Genomic DNA, 25,403 nt, shown 5'->3' with positions numbered 1-25,403 from the left:
CTAATACTTCAACTGAATATTTTCAGTCATCAATGACAATTTTTAAGAACAGTCTTATTGAGATATAATTTGTATTACTAGTATGAAATTCCGTGGTTTTTTAGTAAATTTACAGAGCTGGACAGCCATCACCATAATCTAATTTTATAACATTTTCATCACTCTTGAAAAGAAACCTTAAACCTGTTAGCTGTCCCTCCCCATCCCATGCACCCCCAGCCCTAGGCAACCACTAATCTACTTTCCGAATGACAATGATTTTTAACTTGGTAGGATTTTTTTTTTAACCCTGCTGCTAAAAAGGAACCATATTTTCATATTTACTCATGTTAAATTCTGTAATTTTTAGACACGAACTTAAAGACAATTCATTGTCACCTTTGTTAGAATGCCTAGATCAATTTGAATTTTTCTGGAAATAGTTCTTTTTAGAAAAACAGTTTTTTTTTTTCACTCTTCCTTCTTTGCAATATTTAAAAGCTCTTTCTTTGAATCTTTTGAACATGTAGCTAAAGGACAGTTGGTGTTCAGGAAAGCAAATATTAGCATGAGTGGTTCCAAAAACCCCTTCCTTTAGCAATTAACAAGGAGTTTATATAACTAAAAATACTTCAGTAGAGTGCATTTTCTCAACAAGTTACTTAGTGAAAGTAAACAACAAAATTTTTTTTTTCTAAAATGTATGAACAGCAGCACTTTTGTTAAATGTGGGTTTTGTTTTTTTGTTTTTTTTCTTTTTGTTAAGGTGGAGGTCTGTTTAGCATTTAAAGGAAAACCTGTTGGGTGGGGTGGAGAGATATTGCCCAACTGCTACTTTGTATTCTTTCACTAGTGACCTCAGCTCTTGCCTGAATTTTTACTACTGGTAAAGAAAACAGGGTTTCTAGTTTTCTCTGCAACAAAGATCTCATTGGCTGAAGACAGATGTTTAATTATTAGTGCCTTAGAGATATGCACTTCTCAGAATAGTAGCTTCAACAGGAAGAAGGAACCAGAAAACATATTCCATTTGTGGTAATGTGGTCTAATTTGACATGTCAAAATTGACTTAGAATTTCAGAAGAAAAGGTTACTGTTAAGCGTACTGAGATATATTTGTTCAATTTATTTTTATTCATATATATATTAGTTATTTATTGCTGTGTAACAAATAACTCCCCAAAATTTAGTGGCTTAAGACAATAAACGGTTCTTCTTTTCCACAGTATTCATCCATAGGCCAGAATCAGGGAATGACCGGGCTGGGTGGGGGGTTCAGACTATCTTCTTGAAGGATTTTCTCAGGTGAGAAAATCCTGAGACTGACCTCATGTCAAGGCTTCACTGGGGCTAAAGGTGGCCCACTCATACGGCTGGCAAGTTGGTGTGGCTATCGGCAGGAGACGTTAGTTTCTTTCCACACATGCCTCTCAGCAGAGCTGTTTGAATATCCATGACACGACATCTGACTTCTCCCAGAGTGAATAATGCGAGAGCACGGGGCACAGCTGCCGAGTCACCTAGCCTCGGAAACCATTACCTCTGTCTTACTTTATTGGTCACACAAAACAGCCTTGATTCATTGTGGGAGAAGATTATGCAAGGGCATGAACACCACAGAGGTGAGAATCCCCGGGGCCCTTCTCGGAGGTTGGCTGCCACAGCTTAGAGTAGAAAGCCGTGCAGATAATTTTTAACCAAAATGCAAAACCATTAACTTCTTTTCAAATATAAATATGTATATATGTACATCATATTATAAATAGAGAACAGGGGAGGCCTGATGAAAATACATACAGATGTTAGATGCCAAGGCAGTTAATTCTGTCTTTATTGAGAATATGCTGACTGCCCACAACCATGCTAGGAGCATACTTAACGTCACGTCACGTCGCAGAAGGTGATAGAGCAGTCTCAGGATTTTATCAGAAGGATACTTTGTGGGGCACCTGGGTGGCTCAGTGGGTTAAGTGTCTGCTTTTGGCTCAGGTTATGGTCTTGGGGTCCTGGGATCGAGTCCCGAGTCTGGCTCCTCGCTCAGCAGGGAGTCTGCTTGTCCTGCTCCCTCTGCCTCTCCCCTGCCCCGCTTGTGCTCTGTCTCTCAAATAAATAAATAAAATCTTTAAAAGATAAAAAGGATATCTTTGTAATATATTTTCAGAATGATGTTCTCTTGCCAAAAGTTAGGCAGACGTATGCCTGCACCTCCAAGTTCTTTTGGGAAATTCTGCTTTTCTCTTGCTCCTGAAAGAAAGTAGAATGCCACCAGTTAGGAACAGGGACAATTTTTTTCCTTTCATAGTAACACAAGATACATTATGGCATGTCTCATTTTCACAAAGAAATCTATATTCTAGCCATGCTTTGTTTTAAATATTGGGATGCGTCCAGCAGATACACTGGAATTTTCCTATTTGCTACATTTACTCACAAGGGACAAAAGTCTGGAAGGTATGTGCTGAACTGTTAAAAGAAGGCATGTGATCAGTAACTGGTTATCTGCTTTACAAGTTTCTTTTCTTTTAGACACAGCAACCCTCTCTATCTGATAAGCCACTCCTCTTGCTTTTGTCAGTTGTTCCAAGTGGAAGCTACCAGCATCTTTTCAATTCTCTCTCTCTGGCTGCAGGACTTGGCTAGGTGTACTTCCCAAGAGCCTCTAGCCGCTCTGCTTTTCAAACTAGCCTCTTTTAACAAGAGGAGAAAGGCCTCTTCCCTCTGTGGTCACAAAATGATTCTTGAGCTGCTGGTGGCCAGTTTCATTCCAAGTGGAAAAGAATCAATCTTAGAGAATGGAGTTAACATGCAGAGAAAAGCAGGAATGAGACAGAGCTGATCATGAGCCCCTGGTGTCGAGTCCACAGGGCTAGCTCATACAACTTGCCCCTCCAAAGGCTCGGTTATATGAGCAAAGAAATCACCCTATTTGTTTAAGATGGATCAAATTGGGTTTCTGAACTTACATCCACAAGCCCTGACTAGTGCCTGTGGAGATGGGGTTGGGGAGATTTTTCCACTTTCAACTTTATACCAGTTGTACTAATCAGAATTTGGGGGGTGGGCAGGGGGAGTGCTGCAAATGATAGAAACTCTATTTGAGCTAGCATGAACAAAGAAGGAGTTTATGGGATGATGTTCCCAAAGGTAGGAAGGGCATGTGTACAGCTGGCCTGAGGATGTCTAGAATCAAGGATCTAAATGCTATAAACAATTTCTTCTGTTTTTCTTTCCGGATCCCAGCTATATTCCTCTTTTTTTTTTTTTTTTTAAGATTTTATTTATTTATTTGACAGAGATAGAGACAGCCAGTGAGAGAGGGAACACAGCAGTGGGAGTGGGAGAGGAAGAAGCAGGCTCATAGCGGAGGAGCCTGATGTGGGGCTCGATCCCATAACGCCGGGATCACGCCCTGAGCCGAAGGCAGACGCTTAATGACTGTGCCACCCAGGCGCCCCTCAGCTATATTCCTCTTAAACTGCAGGCTTGCTTTTCTCACCCAGTGGGACATGGCCATTGCTGGTAGATTCTAGGCTCACATCTTCCCAGAAAGTTTGTCCTCTCTCATCTTGAATTAGCAAGAATCTCAGGGAAGGATTTCGATTGGCCTGACTTGAGTCACATGCCCATTCCTGCACCAGTTACCGGGACCAATAATGTAGGTACTGTCCTTGCCCAAATTGGTTCACATACCCTCTTGATCCTGTAGCCAGGGATGGGCAGTCATGTAAGAACATGACAGTTGCTATCTAGAAGCAAGGTCTAGAGTGAAAGAAAAGGAATTGTTCCTCAAAAGGGAGAGAAACTGGCTCGACAGGGTCACTGGGGAAGTTGTTACTCTAAGTTTGGCAGTAGAAGCCTAATTTTTGCTTTTATCACCATCCTATATTGTTCATATATTTTATAACACATAGTAACACTTTGAGAAGATGTTAAATCTATATTATATACTTATTTGGTTTTACTATTAAATGCTTTCTACCTAAAGTAATACCAAATTTATAAGAAACCTCAGAAACCATCTGGTTTGATTACTACTGATACAAAATGCTTCTTTAAAAATTTAAATTCACATTAGTTAGCATATAGTGTAGTGTTGGTTTCAGGGGTAGAATTTAGTGATTCCTCACTTACATATAACACCCAGTGCTCATCCCAACAAGTGCCCTCCTTAATGTCCATCACCGCTTTAGCCCATCCCCTACCCATCTCCCCCTCATCAACCCTCAGTTTGTTCCCTATATTTAAGAGTCTCTTATGGTTTGCCTCCCTCTCTGTTTGTATCTTATTTTATTTTTCTTTCCCTTCCCCTACGTTCATCTGTTCTGTTTCTTAAATTCCACCTGAGTGAAATCATATGGTATTTGTCTTTCTCTGACATATTTCGTGTGGCCTAATACACTCTAGTTCCATCCATGTTGTTGCAAATGGCAAGATTTCATTCTTTTTGATTGCAGAGTAATATTCCATTGTGTATCTATACCACATCTTCCTTATCCGTTCATTAGCTGATGGACATTTGGGCTCTTTTCATAATTTGGCTGTTGTTGATAATGCTGCTGTAAACATTGTGCCCCTTCGAATCAGCATTGCAAAATACTTTCTTAAGTTGTCCTGGACATCATCCTATCCACAGTGATATGAAGAATAAGGGAAAATATATTTCTCTTGGAAAACAAAAAAATTGGAACATAAGAGTTAAAGCAGAATTTGATGAAACAAGAAGCCATTTATTGATCTGCAGTTATTGTATTACCTTGGAAAAACAACTATCTGATTGCCTTTTCTTATTCAAAAATGAGAGTAATAATAGCTATACTATTAATGTTTTAAATACACCACAGGGGGTGGGGAAGGCTCCAACATCTTAGAAACACAATCTACAAGTAGCAGTTTTAATCATTTTCTTTGTACTGTTATGAAAATAATATCCATCCATTCTAATAAGGTATAAAACTAGCCTGATATGATGAATGGTAACTTAAATTCCATTGGTATATTATTTTGTATCTACGGGACACCAGTTTGTTCCAGATCACTTATAGTGTACAAAATGTGGTTGGTCTGTGCTCTCCTAGACTTTTGAGTCCTTCAGTAGAAATTCTATTTGCTATTCAGGGACACTGCAGTCTTTTGTCAGTGAAGTGCTTTCTCCTGAAGTAGACTAAAACTTTAAAGGTGTAAGTGGTATTCATAATTGAGAATATTTGAAAGGATGTGGATTGGCTCTATCTGTCATAAGTGTTTAGAAAAATATTACATTAAGGATAAAGGCACTATGAAGGTAAAAATGAATATGAAAGTAAATATTAAAAAGAGCAATTCATGTAATCTTATGTTTGTCCTGCTTGAGTATTCAGGCAAAATAATGATTAATAATAACAATAATTAATACTAACTGCCACTCTCTGTAGGTAGGTACGAAAAGCTGTTTCAGCCCTGAAATTCCGGAGGAACTTTTGTACACCTAAACAAGCTGCTTCGAAAATGGCCTGGATCCAAAGTAAGGTGGATGCTAGTTGGCCAGGGATTTGCCCAAGTGTGCTCTTGTCACGTGGTAGATTCTAGGCTCACATCTTCCCAGAAAGTTTGTCCTCTCTCATCTTGAATTAGCAAGAATCTCAGGGAAGGACGCGGAGAGATGTAAATGTCAATCCTGTTCCACCTGTTGACAGTGTGAATTTCGACTTGTCTTACTTAACCTTCATAGACTTCAGTTTCCACATCTATGTGTAAATATATACACATATATATTTAAGTATATAAAAATAAATTTAAATATATTAAATACATACATATATATATTCTTTAACAGCAGCAACTAACTAGGTTGCAGACTTGTGTGGGTTACATGAGCTGACTCTATGAAGTAGGGTGCCTGGCATGTAGTAGGCATTCAAGAGATATTATCTGAATGGTATTTATATTGTTCTGTTGTGAGATAGCCTCACCTCCCTGCAGGATAATATGGTTTAAAGAGCAAACTGTAGGATTGTGAAGACAACGGGATCAGGAAAATTCATGGTTGGCAGAGCACTTGCTGGAGTAAAGGTTTCAGGCAGTCCTAACAGACCTTCCCACCCGTGGATGGGGGAGGGGAGTTCGAACTCTCTTGGGACTCTTTGCCTAGCTCATTCTGTGCTGCCTGATAGTCTTCTGAATATGTCCCAAGTCCTTTGAAGTGTGACCTATAGACCAGTGCTTAACCTGAATGGAGCCTGTCCTCAACTCCCCCGCCTCCCCAGACCCCTCAGGCTTCCATCTTGCTTTGTCCCATCCATCCAGCTGTGAGAAGGAGATATTACATAGCACGTTGCTGATGTAATGCTTGAGTTGCTGCGGGTTTTTATTTTGAAATAACATTAAAACCAATAGGATGTGGAACTAAGGCTATAAAATTAATTATGGTTAATGAGCAGAATGATACATTTCCCAATGGTTACAGATTGGGGGTTTAAAGAGAGAACCGGCATTTAGGGAGAGTCTGTGGGGAAGCAGCTCCTTGAATCTAGTAGTACCTGGGCATGGTCATTGCTTCGCAGAAAACTGGTCTCCAGCTTTGAAGAGTCAGCACGGAGACATGGGAACAAGGAGTCTGATATTGCTAACTAAACTGGCAAGAGATTGCCGTGTGAAACAGAGCGACAAATTCTTCATTTAAATGAGAAATGTAGCTGACAAATGGAACAGAAGCTCCCGTTCATTTGCTCAGTGCATTCTCTCCTTTTGAGCAGCCAAATGCAGAAGGGAGCTTAGTGAGGAAAAGAAATGTGACACTGGAGCAAGCCAGTCTGGAGGGGGAGGGATTGCGTCCAGGTCCAGGTGAGGCTGATAAACCACACCTGTCCGTCACAGAGAGCACCGTGTCTTTCCTAACTAAGGTGCCACGTTCTTGCTCGTTGGACTCCCCTTTGCAAGGCTCCTTCTGTTTTTGTAAAGTCTTTCTTCAGTCATTATATATATATAGTTGTGTATATTTTGTCTTCCTTAATTATAATCACATCTGTTCATACCTTCCTCCAATAATACTTTAAACACCTTGAGTAGGGTTTCTTTTGTAAATTTCCTCCAAAAAACTCTATTCACTATTGCCAGCACTCTATGGCAATTTCTAGTAGGAAATTGCCTGTCCTTTCTAGTAGGAAATATTAGGAAAATAATCTTTCTCTAGTTTCTAAGTTCTTGGAGAAATACCTTACTTTCCTCTATCAACATTAGTAATAAGCTATGTTAAGACTTTAATCTTCAAGGCTCTGGAAGAAGTAATTAGCTAATTTATGTCTATAAATTATAGTGGAATCAAGTTTTGCCTTATGGATGCTGAGTGCTAAGCTGAATCGTGCTGCACTTGAACAGATTACCATTCAGCAGCTGGATTGCTCATTTGGGTGGCTAGAATCATGATGTAAACAAATCTTCAGACAGTCTTTTTAGAATGCATCTGAATGACTTGGTACAAGCTTCTCTTTGTGACTATATGTACGGGTGGGGGGAACTTGAAAATTCTACTTGTCAGTAACAATCACCATCACGCAAGATTAAGTGGCTGTCTTCAAACTGTAGTCTACTCAAGATAAAAAGGATTCCGGGGGGAGTTCCTGGACACTCAGATGAGATTACCCCTTACCAAAACAGATAGTTTTAGAAAAAGAGCTCTATCAGAACTGGGAGTTTTTGAACATTAGTGTAACAAATAAAAAAGGAACAAACTCTTGCTTCCACAAACAGTATAAACGTTGGGAATCAGTGTGTGCTGTGGACTGGAGTAATCCAAAGTCCTCACATACCAATTATTATATAACAATGCAACAAATATGCATTCTACCTCTTCTCGCTTATTATTACCCACCTTCCAAACTTGCTTTTTCCTTATGTCATAGGAACACATAATTTTGGCCAATTCCTTAACATTCTTTCCTCCCTATCTTAATTTGTAAATTAGAGATCTAATAAAGCCTCACCAATCTCTCTCAGGTCTCAACTCGCGGTTTGTTAGCCTTTTCCCTGGGTCACTCGGTCTCTCTCTACCTCACTGCAGGATACCAGTTGTTCGAGGTGATTCTGCGAGTTTCTATCAGAGACTCTTTAAGGCATACGAGATACCTGGCGAACATCTCCCTGTTTGACAAGTGAGACATTGAATGCCAATAATAAGTGGTCACAATTAGTGACAACATAGTGATTCCTGTGGCAGAAGCATGATGACATGCCCAACAACTCAAACTGTGTCCTAGTTCGGATAGGATCTTTCTTGAAATACAGTCATGTAAATCAGTTATATCAAGTAATAAACTCAATGCCTCTTTGAAGCATTTTTTTTCCTTTTTTACCTTTAAATTATATTACTTTTAAATTTAAATCAATTATTTTTTTAACTTGAAGTTATTTCTTTTGAAATAATACAAAGTTACCAAAAAGTTTCAAGAGTAATAAAAATAACTCCCATATAAAAGTTACACAAATTCACCACTTTTTAAAAACTTGCTATACACATTATCACTCTTTACTATTTTTTTAACCATTTAAGAGTAGCTGGCACAGGCCCCTTTATCCCTTTACTCTTCAGTGTGTATTTCCAAAGCACAAGGATACTCTTTATATAATCACAGTACAGTTATCAAATTGAGGAAATTCAATATTGCTAGAATACTTTATAGTCGATGTTTGAATTTTGTCAATTTATTCGATAATGAACTGTGTCGCATTTTCTGTCTTCAGTATGGGATTTTGCATTACAGGTTCACGCATTAGACTTAATTGCCATTTTTCTTCATTCTCCTTTAATCTGAAACAGGTTCTCAGCCTTCTTTTGTCTCTCATGGCATTGACGTTTTTGTTTTACTGCTGTTGTTTTATGAAATATTCCTCTGCTTGGGCTTATTTGATGTTTCTTCATGATTAGATTCAGGTTATATATCATTACGTAAGCGGTGTTATGTCCTTCTCAATGTATTCTATCCATCATGGACCCACGGACCTCCTCCTCACTGGCAATTTAATTTTGGTTGTCTAGTCAAGGTGTAGTCTTTTTCTCCCCTGCATAGTTACTGGCTTTCCTGCTTGTGACTAATATGCAATCTATGGGGTCACATCTACTTTTTAGACCAGTGTTTGCACCAAATGTTAGCACCGTCATAGATTTAAAAAAAAATGTTTTTTGCTAAGTATGTAACAATTGCTGCCATGTTTATGCCCCCCCCCTCCAAAAAAACGCATGTGTCACAATGACATATAACAGGGAGCCGGTGGATGTAGTGACTCAGACTATAGATTCCAGGGTGTGATGGCTTAGGTTTGAATCCCAATCCCACAACCTCCCTGCTGGACAACTTTGGTAAGTTAGTTGCCTTATCTCCCTGTACTTTAATTTTAGCATCTGTACAATTTAGAAGGTAAAAAATACTGCCTTAGCTTATGGTGTTATTGCGGAATTGAGTCGATAATACGTATCTGGCACATAGTGAGCACGCAATAAGTATTGGCTTTTCTATGTAATGTATCTTTCTATTTTATATAAAATACATACTTTTTCAGAGCACTCTTTAAAAAAATACAGGATAGTAACTACAGATCCAAATAATGAGGTAACATTTTTAGATGCAGCTGTATCATTCTTCCGCTACCAGATCCAAAGCATAAACTTAGCCAGATAAAATTTTTTTAAATCCCTCATGCAAGTGCTTTGACTGTCTTATTCATTTCTTGAACAAATTCGCAGCCAGCTCCTCCAGTGTGCCAGGGACAGACGTATGACCGGGTGTGTGGTGACGAACCAGACAGCTCTTGTGGGGATTGTATGCTAGTAGGGCGTGCACATAACACACGTGGTAGATAAACGAAGATAAGTGCAGGTAGTACCAAGCGTTCTGAGGAAAACAGAAGAGGGCAATGCAGTAGAGGCTGGGGTGACAGCAGAGAAGCCTTTCGGTGACATATTTAATGTTTCTTCGTTGCTTATCTAGCAAGAACTTTTATAGACTTGTGATTTGAACTGGAACAAAATGGAACAAATCTTTCCTAGTACAGTAAGCTCTCTATAAATAAGAGAGGATCACAGTTAAATAATTTTCTTCAGCCTTGCAGAACATGTATCAGTTAAGCTGATCTTGAGTAAGTGCTCTTCTTAATTGAAAATATGCCCCTTTGTCATCATCTCTTATTAATTAAGTTGCTGATGCTGTTGATTACCTAGTTCTACTTAGAATCTAGTTGTATAAACACCTCTTTCCTTCCCTCAGTGAATTTTCTATCCTAGCTTTTATGGATGCAAGCTCTCCTTTCATTTTTTTGTGTGTTTGTTTTTAAAGATTTTATTTATTTGTTAGAAAGAGAGAGAGAGAGAGCACAAGCAGGGGAGGTGCAGGCAGACGGAGAAGCAGGCTCGCCACTGAGCAGGGAGCCCGATGTGGGACTCAATCCCAGGACCCTGGGATCATGATCTGAGCCGAAGGGAGCCGCTTAACCAACTGAAGCACCAGTTGCATTGGAAACCGGTATTTACCACTTACTGGCTGTGTGAATTTGGGAGGGTTGCTTACCCTCTCTGAACTTCATCTCTAAAATGTAGGATAATTTGAAGTTGGGATGAAATTAGAGTATGGATGTGAAAACCTAATATAGTATTTTGCCTGGAGTTCTTATTTTGCCACAGTTCTTACTGTGCTCATACCGCTGGTAACCTGTATAGAATTGAGTCTCTCCAGGGAGTCCCTGAAACTGGCCCTGCTCCGCTCAAGATAGTTTCTTATCCTGAGAGGACAGAAAATACCTGAATGATGAGGCAAGTTCTAAAACTACCTCAACAGGCTGGCCCAGGATTTCTTTTTTTTTTTTTTTTTTTTAAAGATTTTTTATTTATTTATGTGACAGAGAGACAGCCAGCGAGAGAGGGAACACAACAGGGGGAGTGGGAGAGGAAGAAGCAGGCTCCCAGCGGAAGAGCCTGATGTGGGACTCGATCCCGGATCGCCAGGATCACGCCCTGAGCCGAAGGCAGACGCTTTAACGACTGCGCTACCCAGGCGCCCCTGGCCCAGGATTTCTTAACCTGGGAACCGTGGACCCTAAAACACAGGAACGCTGGGGTGTGCCTGAAAAAGCTCAGAGGTGAGAGGGCATGAAAAGAAAGCAAGCTCAACCCATTCAGACCTGTGTGATGTGCATCCGGGTTGGCACAGCCGGCATTCTTGCCCTTTCTAGCTCTGCTTCTAAGGCGTTCTCCCCCTCCTTCTTGATGACGCATTTATATAGCATTGCTATTTAATTGCTAATAAATTAAAACGTAATGGCTTCATCATAATCCTTAGTTCACAGTACTGATGCATCGATCAGTTGCATGTCTTTTTTTTTTTTTTCCTTTTCATTACCGTAGTTGTGCATTAAGAGCCTGGCTCCAATAATTCAGTATGCTTGAAGGTTGGGGAAAGAGACTGAGCACCAATGGAGAATTCTTAATGCACAGTTGCATATTTTTTAGAGACTAAAATTCAGCAAGAAATCATGCGATATGTTGGAAGTTTTGCAGAGTATTTATGGTAGCCCTAAGGCAGCAGCTGGAATCGTTTTCTTTTTGTTAAACTAGATGTTTGGTTCTGATTACAAAAATAATACAATCTCAAAACTGGAAAAGTTGGAAAATAAGCAAAGTGATTATATAGTATTCCAGAACAGTAGTTCAGACAGTAGTTCTCAAGAATGCTTCACAGTCTCCTGGTTGCTCGTTACCTATGCCACTTCTTGGACCCTCCACAAGTATTAAATCAGAACCCCTGAGGCCGGGACCCCGAATCAACACTAAATGGACTTCGCACGGGACTCTTCAGGTGGGCGAAAGTCCTGCAACTCGGCTCTTACCGTGTATTTAATTCCCTGCCCTGTAAGTGCTAATTCTTTCCCCCCAAGTATGTAAGAGCAGGCAGGATTCTGAAAATGTCTATTTTGTGAAATGATCTGAGGGGCGTCTGGGGGGGCTCAGTCGGTTGAGTGGCTGAGTCTTGATTTGGCTCAGGTCATAATCTCAGGGTCCTGGGATCCAACCCCAGGTCAGGCCCCACGCTCAGTGGGCAGTCGACTTGAGGATTCTCTCTCCCCCTGCCTCTGCCCCTCCCCGCTAAAATAAATAAATAAATCTTAGAAAAATAAGAATAAAAATAAAATGATTTGCAAGCTTCTATAAAAACAATTTGCAAGTTTCTGGTGAATTAGTGCTTTGCCAGATTAAAAAAACTTTCTATAACACGGTGACTACAAAGTGCAAGAAAAACGGATCAGCTAGGAAATTAGGTGCCAATTTACATACATTTGCAAACAAACCGCGCCCTCACTTACATGCCGCGGGTCCTAAAAGACTCTGGGAGCGCGCAGGGGGATTGCGTGCGCTATTAGCGCTTTGTTTGGGGCTTAGGTGCCGTCTGCAAGGTGTGAGGCTAGCGCTGTGGGCGCTCCTTCTATTTGGGCCACAGAGGCAGGGTGAGTACTCCACCCCAGCCCGAGGCATCGGCATTTTACCACCCCAGCCCCAGTGTTTGTTTTGGGTTCTGTGGCCTTGCAGGCGGTCGGGCTACCGGGATGAAGACTCTGCAAGTGCACAGTGGGCAGGGTTCTACCTGGGTACGGCTTTGTCTCTGTGGATTTAGGACACCGTGTACGAGTATGCTGTTTTGAGCATCGGGACTCACTGACCACAGACATGGTTGACTAATTCTGTCAACCATTTTTTTTTTTCAAGCAGAGCTGCATAAAGGAAAGTACTTAGAAAACGAGCTTTGGGGTCAGATAGACCTGACTTCAAGTTCTGACCCCAACATTCCAAACTCTGTGACTTTAGGTCTCAGTTTTCTCATATGCAAAACAAGCACAGTTTCTAGCAGGAGATGAAGAGTTCAATGTCATAATAGATTTAGTGCATGACACATAGTAGTCTTAATAAATGATGCTGTAATTATTATCTTGCCACTTAAACTTGGAACACCTCAAAAACATACCTGAGGGGCGCCTGGGTGGCACAGCGGTTAAGCGTCTGCCTTCGGCTCAGGGCGTGATCCCGGCGTTATGGGATCGAGCCCCGCATCAGGCTCCTCCACTATGAGCCTGCTTCTTCCTCCCCCACTCCCCCTGCTTGTGTTCCCTCTCTCGCTCGCTGTCTCTATCTCTGTCGAATAAATAAATAAAATCTTAAAAAAAAAAAAAAAACCAAAACAAAACAAAAACACACCTGAGAAGGGATGAAGGCTGGAATGACTGCACCTAACACTGATGGGTGGTTTTTCTTTAGGAGGGAGAGGGGAGCCAGTCTGAAGGCGCTAGTCTCCTGATTAGGATTGGGTGGCTATACTCAGGTCCAGCCTCTGCGCCAGCGAACTGACGACTTTCCAGCACTTCCCAGACGTTCGTTAGCCAAGGACACCTAATGGCTGAAGAGTTGGAAGGAGAGGAAATCTGAGCATCTAGGGCAAAGCCCGAAGCAGCTGCGCCAAACAGAAAATGTTGCTTTCTACTTTACGATATATACGTATTTATTTTTATATAAAAATGATGGTTTTTCCCTCCCCACATCTTCATGTTAAATTGGTACTCTAGGAAGCTGCACTATGTTTATCCTAAAGCCTCAAATGCCACTGGGTGAGGACATACACAGCAGTTTGAGAAGCAGCCATCTAAAGCCTGGAGAACAAAGCCCATATTCCTTCTTCAGGCCTTCAGAATCCAAATGCTGTTTACTTCTCCACCCTCGAGACTCGCAAATGCCTCCCCACTTGTCAAACATGGGAGGACCTCCAAAGCCTCATGGTCCCACCCTGCCTGAAATGAAGGGCCTTCCTTCCACCTCTCCTCTTCCCTGCTTCCCCAGCGTGCCAACTCCCCTCCCAGCGCCAGTGAAAAGACACTTGTGGGAACCCTTCTCCAGAGTCCACAGACAGGTAACATGGCTCCCCACAGTGTGCCTGCCCCATGTACTGTCACTCTCCCTAAGGAGATGGACCTGGTTTTATTCATCTCTGTATCTCCTAGTGCAGGGGATACTTAATAAACAGTTAGGGACTTCATTGATTAAGGGAAGGAAGACACTTGGAAAAGAAGCTATTTTAAAAGACTCTTCTCTTCCTCATGCCCAGGACTGTCCTTTGTGCAAAGACCAGGACTGTCCTTTGTGCAAAGAGAATAGAATGAGACCAACATTTTGAAGGGAGACATCCTGAATGATGTTAGCTCATATGCGTTAATAAGGACTCTGGAAACCTTGGCTTTGCATTAACGATGTGACTTTATCATTCTTCCCTTTTGTATTATATATTTTTAGGGAAAGACAACTCTTAAGTTAAAAGTTTATAATTTTGCAAACGGATCCAGTGTTTGTAAAGTGAGGCAAGAGATGATTTGCTGAAACTGGTTTATTGTTTTCATATTTTTAGTTTGTCAGAGCAGGATAAACTCAGTTTTCTGGTGATTTTTCTCAGAAGTTTTCCTCTTTAAATAGGTAGGTAATGATATAAAAAAAACTCACGCGCGTGCACACACACACACACACACACACACACGGACATACAGCTGTTGAGAAAGGAAAGAAGCAAAGCCATTATGAGAATCCACTGCTTTGGGATCTTGCTATATTTGGTTTTAAATAGACAATAAGCTCTGAAAATTGTTGGATGTAGCAGTTCAGTTCATTTAATTGCAGATACTAGAAATAACAACAACCAAGAAAAAACAGGGGAAAAAATCTACTGTCAGACCAGTTTGCTCATAAAATGTGCTACTGCTCTGGGGACTGGCATCACCTTGCCTACTATTCCTTAGCGATTCTTAGATACAGGGCGAGGGCATACAGGATCTTAAATACATGACCAGAATTAAAAGTTTATTTTTAATTTTCACCTCAATTCTTATTTATCCATAGTCTAATTGTCTTTAGGGCGCATTTGAGAATCCAGTTCAAGAATTATTTATTGAAATTACATTTGGTGTCGGGTCTGTGCATACTTAAGGATTTTAGTCCCTGATCTCTAGTAACTGACAGTCTAATCAGAGACAGATGTAAAGAAATTCATACAACTCATTTATTAAGTCTGATGACCCAGGGCCTTCACTAATTGACATAATTAGTACACGCTTTATCTTTATGAACAAAACTGTAAGCATGTGTCCTTCTCAACAAATCTCAAATTCACTTGAAAATGCATATGTGTATAAGCACTCATACACTGAGATCTACAAAGAGGCAACAAGAAGGATGGGAATTTGAATTTGAATATGATATTTTTAACTGAGAAATATATAAGATAAATGATTACTCACAATATAAGCCTAGCTTTAAAAGAGATGTTTATTTTAGGCAAAAACAGTAATAATTCTTTCCCATTAAAATGGAAAGTATACTAAATTTTTTTAAAAAAAAGAACACATTTTAAACCATGCATAATTTCCTCAGTATTTTGCCCCTGATTCAGCCTTGCTGAATTACTTCACATTTTCAGAAAAATAGAAATTGTCAGCCTTTTTTCGGGATGTTTTCTGAGGTTACTTGTTAGTGGATAAAAAGGGAATTTTGAATAGAATTGTTTCTCCCTAAGTATGGGTCATTTCTAGGTGGTTCGGGATGTCGCTGAACTTTCATTACAGTTTTCTTTTGTCTTGGTGAGCAGCGGATGGTAAGCCTCCATAAACGCACACCACAGAGACCTCCGTGGTTGGAAGTTGATCAAAGAGAATTCACAATGTCCAGAAAGAAAGGTGCGAGGCTATGAGGTGAATATTATCCAGTTCCTCACCCCTAGAGCCCAGGACACATAAGCACTTGATAAGGGTTGAGGGAGGCTAGTAATCTACCTTGAAACTCCAGAGGAAAAAAAAAAAAAAAACAACACTGTGAAATGGCTTAAGAAGTTATCACACACAAGAACTACATCCACTGGGGGATTTTGCTTCTAGGATTCATTGAACGCAAATACTCCGGAAGAAAATCGAAATACTTTTATGAGATTTGATTTCCCTGCAGGAAAATAGCATTGGTGTTATTTAGCCAAGACATTTATACTCTTGCACCTTTACAAAAAATCTGCAGAGAGATAATTTACTCATTGAAACTGTGATTCAGGCTTGACTTGCAAAATGACTGGAATACCTATTCTTACTGTGGCTGACCGTGCTTGGGTTAGAATCAGGCATTCATATTCATACTTCTGGGTGTAGAAAGGAAAAGGAAAACTTTAATGATGCTAATGAGGTAGTCTCTTTCAAAGCTATATTTGTAATCATCTGCTACTCATAATGTGGAATTGTGATATTGGAAGCTAGACTTCCGGTAAATGAAATCTTCAATGGGTTATGAAAGATTTGGGGAGAAGTCCTGGTGCTCTCGTCTTCCCGTAGTGCATTGAACTTACTCCTATTGTAAAATTTCTCATTCTGCACTTTACTCTCCAGTCTCACCATATATTAATCTTTTTGACAGCACAAATGCTATCTTATTCACCAATGGATTTCCAGTGGTTTGTGCACTACCCAGTACATGTTAAGTCCTTAAAAAAATAGTTGTTAAAGAAATACATGGACCTCCATTAAATTAATCTATTGACCAATAGATACACAGTACTATGTTACATGTATGTTGAAGCACCATGTTAGAAAGTTCTCTTTCTTCTAGAAGCCTAGATTTATAGTATCAGTCCGTAACATTAAGATAAATGGCAATAGTATTGTTGATACAATTTAAGCTACATATAAGAGCTGTTTCAATGATGTAAAGCATTACAGTTGTTCCTTATACATTACAAAGGGGGGAAAGATTGCGCATTTAATCTTTTCATATGATTCCAAGATAATCTTGGAATATCCTCACATTCATTTTTTATAATTGCAGATGCCACTGGGTGGTTTCCTGGAACATATCTTTACACTCTGGTCCAGTAGATTTTTTAAAAAAATATCTTCAAGACTGTTACTGGAAAAAGAAATAAAGAAATAAACACCTATGGGTTTGACAGGGTGCTCCCGGATGCTGTACTAGATGCTTTCTGTATGTCTTTATTTCATCAGAATAATCTTGTGATGTAGCAATTATATTCCTACTTGAAGAGTAAGGAAATTGGTATCATTATTTGTAACCTCTCAAGGAATGGGAAAAATGTAGATTGGATGATGTCTATGGCACAACTGTGCGCAATTCTGCAATCTTTTAGTACTGGAAGATATCTGGAACAGATAAAACAGATCAAAACACTGCTCCCCGAGGAATAACCACCTATCACATCATCCGCTGTGATGAACGCATGCAGTATTGTTAAATGTAGCCCACAGGCTCTTTTAAGTTAATTGGGTTGGAACTAGGAAATTTAAAGCCTTGTGAGTGAGGTTCCTTCCTAGTGCAGAATAGGTAAGTCAGTCATCTTTGGTTCACAGTCAAATGCTGGAGTACCAGTCCTCCCTCCAACTCAATCCTTAGCATTCTTATCCCAAATTTATAAACAATTTGAATATATATATACATACATATTTATATATATTTATAGCTTCAACATGGACCTCTCTTGAGTCTAGACACAAGGATAAACTGACTCCTTGAATTTCCCGACACGCCCCATGTTGGGTTCTTCATATTTTTTCTTCAAATCCTCTCCTCCTGCAGTCTCCTTCTCCATCAATGGCAAATCAACTGATAAAGCCATTCATAACCAGCACGCCATTATCTCTTTGAACCGCTCTCTCCTTTGCTCACTCTGTCACAGTCACGTCTTTCCTTGCACTAACTATGCACTTATTTTTTATTAACTATAATTCATCAAATCTAAATGCCTTGGATTATAAGATGCAATATTATTTTTTGTATCACTAAGAAAAACAGCTGCCAATTGTAAATGTAAGGTAGTGTTGAATAAGCCACATTACAATTTCAGAAATGTTGAAATGGTGAGAAACTGTGCATCTTAGGCTTCATGAAATAGGGTATTTTCTTTATCGTATCTCTCTCCCACTAGAATGCAAACTCCATATGGTTGTGGATTTTCTTTTGAAGATTTTATTTATTTATTTGAGAGAGAGAGAGAGCACAAGCAGAGGAGAGAGGAAGAAGCCGGCTCCCCGCTGAGCAGGGAGCCCAACGCAGCGCTTGATCCCAGGACCCTGAGATCATGACCTGAGCCGAAGGCAGATGCTTAACTAACTGAGCCACCCAGGTGCCCCTGGATGTGGATTTTTATCTGTTTGGTTAGCTGCTGTATCATCTGGTGCATGGTAGATAATAAATATTTATTGAATGAATGTTAAAGAACTAATGAATAAATGAATAATTAGAAGCTTATATGAGCTGAATACAACTATTCTAATTGCCTAGAAGATTGAAATCTAAAAAGAAAAAGATCACAGGAGATGTCAAATTTTGGTCTGAATTTCCTAGTTTTCTGGAACCTCTAGAGACAATGAGAGCCCAGTATTGCCAGGATTCCTGATATTCTTCAGGTGAATTTATGCAGACCATCCAATCTCACTGGAAGATTTTCCTGGAAAACTCTCTGCCCCCACATGTTCACCTGCTAGTTCCGTATTACTCAGATTCTCAGCTCAAGTGTTACCTCCTCAGAAATGAGTCCCAAGACTGCCCAATCCAGGAAAAGGAGCACACCCCCCCCACCATTGCCACCCACACCCCCTCTCTTGCCCAACCTCACCCAGTCACTCTGTCTCATCACCATTTTGTGTTTTCTTCATAGCATATGTCACTGTATGAAATTAGAGTTGTCTCCCCTAAATCCCGCTAGAACACAATCCTATGAGAAAGGACATTGCATTTCTTGTTCCACTCTGCTGTCATCATGCCCAGAACAGTGTCTGGAACACAGGAACTGCTTAGTAATCATTTATTGAATGAATATACATGGAGTATTTAGATCCCCCCCCCAAATCTTCTTTCCCCACCCAGACCTAACAGAGTTCCAGAGAGTTTTATTATTGAAGTAATTTCTCTGAGTGAAGTTTTAAATACTCGGGAGAATCTGATTATAAAGAAAATGTGCTATTTGGCAAAGATCACTTTAGCCAAGGGGAACCGATTAGCCGCGTAATCAGTACTACCTTGTCAGATGAGCAGACTTTTATTTCATCAAAAACAAAACCCTGAGGGCCGGAGACAAGTTGGTTAGAGAAAGACAAGTATGGTTCAGAGCAGGGACTGTGACAATGAGGGTTCCAAGGAGCTAGTTTCCTGGGGCCTGAATGGGTAGGGAAGTTGGAATAACTAGAGGACTGAATTTGACATCTTAAAAATTTTGTCTAGGACCTGACTATGCCCAAGGGCTGCTTACCCTCCTTTCCTTTCTTTCTGCTTCTACTCTGTGAGCTTTCCTCAGCACCTTTTTCTGGTCATCTCTGGTCATCAAAGAATGGTGTTGGTTAAATTCATTCCTAAGTATTTCATCGTTTTTAAGGTATTGTAAATGGGGGGGGGGGGGGCATCTGGCTGGCTCAGTTGGTTGAGTGTCTGCCTTCAGCTCAGGTCATGATTCAGGGTCCTGGGATCCAGCCCCACATCGGGCTTCCTGCTCAGTGGGGAGCCTGCTTCTCCCTCTCTCTCTGCCCCTGCTTGTATGCTCTCTCTCACTCACTCTCTCTCTCAAATGAATAAATAAAATCTTTTAAAAAATTTTTAAAAAGATATTGTAAATGGGATCAATTCCTTTATTTCTTTTTCAGAAAATTCACTGCTAGTGTATAGACATGCTACTGAGTTTTGTATGTTAAATGTGTATCTTGCATCTTTAATGAATTTGTTGATTAGATCTTTAGGTTAAGTTTTTAGAACTTTTGTCAATACTTAGCACATGAAATATGTTAGACACTACAGTAAGCCTTTTACAGATATAGATTTGTATTTAAGGGTTTAAAATGTATAACAGAAATGTTCATGGAATATAATAATTTGATATATTTACAATCATATTAGTTGACATTATTTTATTTTATTTTTTTAAGTAAGCTCTGCACCCAGTGTGGGGCTTGAACTCAAAATCCCAAGATCAAGGGTCGTGCGCTGTACTGACTGACCCAGCCAGGCACCCCCACATTAGCTGACATTAAACCATCATAAAAATCAATTGTTTTGGTACATAACAAACAAGTGAACAAAAAATGTTAATTAACTTGTCATAAAGTTTGGTTAATTAAGCATAGGGGCATATGGATAGTCTTTTTTTTTTTCTTACCAATAAAGAAAGGAAACACATTATTTTCCAATACCAGAAAATTATTTAAAATGAGAAAGTTTTAGATAAAAAAATATGGTACTATCTTTATGAAAGAAGAACTCCAACAGCCCATATTTGCTATGCTTTCTGAAATAACAATAAGAACTCTTAAAAAAGTGTGACAACAATTAATATCTAGGTATATACAAATTTAAAATAAGATTCTTTTAAATAACTTGTAAATTAAGTGGAGAATCCATCCTGAGATTACTTTTTTGGTATCAGAGATATTTTAAGGAGGAAACAGGGCCTTTGAAAGCATAGGTTATAGCTTAATGTTATTGAAAAACACTAATATTGATCACATATGGGTAGTTTTTAGTGTAGTCGAGCCCTATCACTTCATAAATCTATACAAGACATAAACTAAATTTTCAGTTATAAGAAAATAATCACACTCTTCAAAACAAAAAAGAAAAGAAAAAAATGTTTTCTTTTTATTTAAGTTCTTTTTCCAGAAAAAAAAGATAGTACATTATTTGTACAATGCTATCTTGAGATCTAAAGCTTTTTTCTAATGTCAACCTATAATCTTCTTTCTATAGTTAAAGCGAATTCTGTTTTTGTACTATCTCTAATGGAAAGAAAATGTCTGGTTAGCATATAATTCATAGAATACCTCTTCCTATATTGAGAGACCTTCAAATTCTGTACTTAATAAATCAGCTGATGAATAAAAAGAAATCTCAGCTTCATTTGCTTTTGCGTGGGGAGGAGGAGGGAGGAGTTTATTGGAAGGACTCCAACCAGTATTTACAAGGCAAATTTAAACCCACTTTGTTCAGACATTTCAGTTTTCTCCACTTTACCTATTTCAGATCTTTAAACTTTTTCCTGTGGGGCTTATTTCACAAAACTTTAATTAGTTTTGTGGTTCTTTCATTAAGTCATGTCAGTGCTTTTTTTCCCCTACCTAGTAAAATGAAAACTTTAAAACCAGTAGATTTCTTTAGAATCTCTGAATTCTAAACATGCATTTATATCCCCTAGAAGTTCATATTGTCAATCAGCTTGTAAGTCAGAATGTGTGCCCTAGACCAAGATTGTTCAATTCAGGAGAATAAGAAGAATAAAATAAAAGGTTAAAAAGAAGGATTAAAGATTAGATTGTGTTGCGGGGATAATGCTATGCATATTGTGGGGATAACTTAATCAGGGGTAAGAGAATTCAAAACTTCAAACACAGACAACCCAGTAGTTACTGAACAACTAGACTTGTATATGTGTATTAATCCTGTGTTAAAAGTCAGACTTGTTTGATTATCTTTGGGGAAGGATTTTGTGTGTAGAAAAGATTACTGAGAACTTTTTAATTAAAGTTACAAATTCTAAATAGTAGTTCTTTTATTAGTGTTAAATTAAGCTTAAAAATAATATTCCATGTTCAAAAAATAAGTCCAATCATAGTTAAAGACCATCAATTAATGTTTGATCTCACTTATAGTTAAATGAATGCTTTCGAACATCCTAAAGTCTATTTACAAGTTTAAAAGATTCATTTTCTTTTTTAATGCTATTATTGTCTGATTTAGCAAACAAAGTCTTCCTGGTATCAAATGAACCATAAATCTAACAAAATAAACTCACAAGTGCAATGAATTTTAACTTCACTATTCTGTGTATATCAACTCAATAAGATTTTAGCTTAAATCACAAGCCTAAATCCATTACGTATTACATTAAACTGTAACTAAAAAACTGATCTGTTACCTCTACTAGCCAAATTCCAAACATTGAAAGTACCAAAAATACTAAGTATACACAGATTTCCTAACACAAAATATATTAATACCAAGAAAAATTTTCTAAATCTTTGAATTGAAAGATGCTTAGCCACTGATGAAGTAATTATGTCATCCTTTCTAGTTTGGGGGATTACCTCCCCATGTAACTTTTACATTGTGTTTTCAGCTTGCTGAAGCCTCATAAGGACCAGATGGGTGCAGACTGAGACAATACTGGATCCTTGTTTATGACACTGATGGGGCATACTGGCATACTGAACCCCATTTATAACTTCGAACAGAGAAGTCATAATTTAAAACAAAAGGTGATCACTTAGCAAAGGACCTTAGATGTGAATCATATATTGCCTAATTTTCAAGACATATTAGAATTTGTGACACCCACTCTTGAAAATGCCTCATTGGGGTGCCTGGTTGGCTCCGTAGGTAGAGCATGTGACTCTCGATCTCGGAGTTGTGAGTTTGAGACCTGTGTTGGATACAGAGACGACTTAAAAATAAAAATCTTAGGGGTGCCTGGGTGGCACAGTGGTTAGGCGTCTGCCTTCGGCTCAGGGCGTGATCCCGGCGTTCTGGGATCGAGCCCCACATCAGGCTCCTCCGCTATGAGCCTGCTTCTTCCTCTCCCACTCCCCTGCTGTGTTCCCTCTCTCGCTGGCTGTCTCTATCTCTGTCGAATAAATAAATAAAATCTTTAAAAAAAAATCTTAAAAAAAAAAAGAAATTGCCTCATTGGATTGGATTTTTGTATTTCTTTGGACTTTGAGATATTTAAATGTCTTTTTAATCAAATGCTTGCATTCCTTTTATATATTTTCATAGTTTTAGAGCCACCCAACTCCTACAGATATCAAATAATAATCCGTTAAGTTCTGTCTATGTCTAATGCATTTGTCTGGTTATTTTATCCTAAGTTCTAAGATCACCAAATGACACCTTACAAATCCCCTTCTAAAAATATGTCCCAAGGAAATATTTATAGATGTGCAAAAGAATTTAACCACAGGGATTTCATCACTGAATTATTTTTAGTAGAAAATGACCTAAATGTCAAACAAAGGCTTTTTGTTATTTAAAAAATTCCATGAAGGCAGAAACCAAAGTTTGTTTATTTCTTGTGTCTGTTTTCATCTAGAATCTACCTTATGGCATTGCACATAGAAGGTGTTCAATAAATGCTTGTTAGCTGAATAAACAACCAGATTAGCCCCCTTGAACATTCCTCAGCAGCAGTTGTAGCACTGGGATCACGGCTTGGGAGGACTTTACATTCCAGAACATCTCTACAAGCCCTGCTTTAAAATGAGTAATTGACGTGTTCCAGGTCTTAGGTCAAGTGCTATGCAAACTCACAGCCTTAACCCTCTCTTTATAATAATAAGACATGGCCCAGAAGCCCCTCTGTATAAAATTCTAGATCCGCCGTTCCTCTGTAAGATGATTGTGAAAAGAGAGAAAGGACGAGGAAGTTCTTGAAGACCCTTTGTCACATTTGTCTTTTAATGAGAGCAGAGAATGTGGAAGGAGAGTGGCCCCCAAACCAGCTAAGAGATGCTTTGCTGTCAATCATATCAAAATGCTTCCCATTTAGAGTTTGTACAATAAACATGGATTCCTTTTGTAATAAAGTAAAATAGGCTTTTTTTTTTTAAAGATTTTATTTATTTATTTGACAGAGGGGGAGAGAAAGCGTGTGCACAAGCTGGGGGAGGGGCAGAAGGCGAGGGAGAAGCAGGCTCCCTGCTACACAGGGAGCCCAACATGGGGCTGGATCCCAGGACCCTGGGATCATCACCTGAGTCAAAGGCAGCTGCTTAACTGACTGAGCCACCCAGGCGCCCCTAAAATAGGCTTTAAAATTATGCTTAAATTATTCTATAATCTGCTCTAAACTTGTTTCACCAATTGTCTACACGCTGTTATTGGTCACTGGTAGGAACACAGACCTATGGTAGTTGCACGGCACACGCTTCCGAGGCCGGGGCTCTTGTCGACACTGTGCTGATTATTCACCCTCTTTGAAAACTCTATCTCCGTCACATTCAGAGTAGACCTGGCAAGTCCAAGCGCAAAAGGGGGAGTCTAGAAAATATCCCAAAGTTTCAAGATAGGCCAGTCTGGCTCCTGGGAGCTTTGCTGCCCTCCTTGAAGTGGAAACGCTCACCGGTTTTCAAATTCAAGACCTTTCCTAAGTCTTCAATAAGTAGTCAGAAGTTCTGCTTTGCAAGGTAAGGCAGACCAAAAGGCAGATAATGCTATGCGGACTATAAAAGGAGTGTAGACAATGTTATTGTCAAAGTTGAATGAAAGGGTAAGGGTTACCCAAAAAACAGAAAGGTCAGTGGGCCTGAGGAGGAAGAGTGACAAGTAGGAAGGAATCTCAGGAGTTTACTGCTGCCCACCCTGGGTGGAGTTGCAGGCAGTCATTGTATCCTTGGTGGTAGTCCTGGAAGGCTTGCTGGAAGAGGTGGGGTTTTAGCAGGCACTTATCTCAAACAGAGTTATCACAGAAATCTATATGATAACAAATTTTGCCCCCCAAAATTGTGAGATCCTGTAAGTAAATGAAGAAACAAGAAATATAGTTCTGGGGTCTCAATGGGAACCTCAACATATGTGAATTAAGAGTGCGGTGGATCCTCTTAGAATAGGGTTGTCTGACACCCTCCTCCCTACCCAGTCCCCATTTCAATCCCATGGTTTACATGCTACAGCCCCATCTCTACCCCAAGAGCTCCCGCTCTCCCTCCACGCTTTGATTTTCCTGCCTCCTGTGCCCCTCCCTCAATGACTGTTTTGAAATTTAAGAACAGCAGTAGAAAATCGTTGTGAGATGTGATACAGATATGGACATGTATGGGACTTGCAACAAGGTGTTGTTAAAGGCAAACAACACCCATGATCTAATCCTGTCTCTCCTGGGCTCTCTCAGCCTATTTTGTCATAGTTAAAGTGAGAATCATCACGCACACTTGTCATCAGGGCTGTCAGGGTGAAATGAGATCATGTCTGTGAAAGCACCAAGCCAATGCTCAACTTAGTATGTGATTGCAAGATAAACCGGTATATTTTTCAAAATATGAAAATATGGCCAATAACAGATTTCTCTGTTATTTCTCATTTCTGGTCAAAGAAAATTTCAGCCGTAATAACCATATCCAACTTACACATAGTGTTAAGAACAATGTACTATCCTATGGACCATGAAAATGCAGAGATTTTGGATTTACGATCCTTCCATGTGGCTTTGAGCACGTAGTCCTGAGTGAGATCAGAGAGAGGCTTCTTTCTAAACCGTGTCTTCCCTCCCGCCTGCATCCACTGCTACAGTCTGCTCTCACACAGGTCTCACCTCTGGAGGACCAGGCCTCTCTCGGCTGCTCTGGGCTACCTCGCGCCCCGTGCCCGAGTACTCCCATTAGCGCGTCCTCGCTGGGAAACTCCACCA

General features: G+C 39.6%; 1 long non-coding RNA gene across 1 annotated transcript in view; it reads left to right on the top strand.

The window, feature by feature from the left end:
* Window positions 1–25,403, top strand: part of LOC123801638 (uncharacterized) — an 89,327-nt gene that overhangs the window by 14,026 nt on the left and 49,898 nt on the right. The gene's annotated exons all lie outside the window — the stretch shown is intronic.

This window comes from Ursus americanus, chromosome 25 (assembly GCF_024610735.1).
Source record: "Ursus americanus isolate L20-20 chromosome 25, mUrsAme1.1.p, whole genome shotgun sequence".
Lineage (NCBI taxonomy): Eukaryota > Metazoa > Chordata > Mammalia > Carnivora > Ursidae > Ursus > Ursus americanus.
The sequence above is the reverse complement of the archived record's forward strand: the minus strand, read 5'-3'. Positions and strand labels throughout refer to the sequence as shown.